Source organism: Elephantulus edwardii, unplaced genomic scaffold (assembly GCF_000299155.1).
Source record: "Elephantulus edwardii isolate Elephantulus edwardi_28Jun2011 unplaced genomic scaffold, EleEdw1.0 scaffold00136, whole genome shotgun sequence".
NCBI classification, from domain to species: Eukaryota; Metazoa; Chordata; class Mammalia; order Macroscelidea; family Macroscelididae; genus Elephantulus; species Elephantulus edwardii.
The window spans coordinates 2,030,533-2,031,237 of NW_006399886.1; positions in this window are offsets into that span (position 1 = coordinate 2,030,533).

A 705-nucleotide genomic window follows, 5' to 3' on the forward strand; every position below is an offset into this window, starting at 1 on the left:
CAAGAAAGGAACTCTTATGCATTGTTGGTGGGATAGCTGATCATAGAAATTCCATATGACCCAATTATTCCACTGCTTGGAATAAACTGAAAAAAAAAATTAGAGAACTGGGCACTAACAGAGAGTTGTACACCAGTGTCCATAGCTTTGTTACTCAGAATCACAGAAAAATGGAAGTAGCCCTGATGTCCAACCACAATCAAATGGATTGAGAAATTATGGTACATTCACTTAACAGAATATTACGCAGTATATAAGAGTGATAATCTTGTAAATTATTACCTAACTTCGGAGTGACTGGAGTACATTATACTGAGTGAACTAATTCAGTCCCATAAGGACAAATACTGTATAAAACCAATATTGTAGAATGAATATGAGGATCCAAAATTGGGGCAGGGTGGATACAGAGAAGTGAGGATGTGTGAGGGCAGGGAGATTAGTCATGAAGTCACACAATTTGATGGGTGGGTGGGGTTAAATGGAAAAGAACTGATGTGAAAAGTAATGTTTTTGAATTTTGTAAATAAATTAGTATAATAAAAAAATAAATTAAATTTAAAAAATAAGGAATGGTATATGCCAGGAAAAGTGTCCATATGTTTTCAATCAATATGTGGAACAGATCATCTGAGAGAATGGGCTCTATGATGGAAAATGGAGCATCAGAATAGGAGGAAGACTCATCAAAAAGCCTGTGTTATG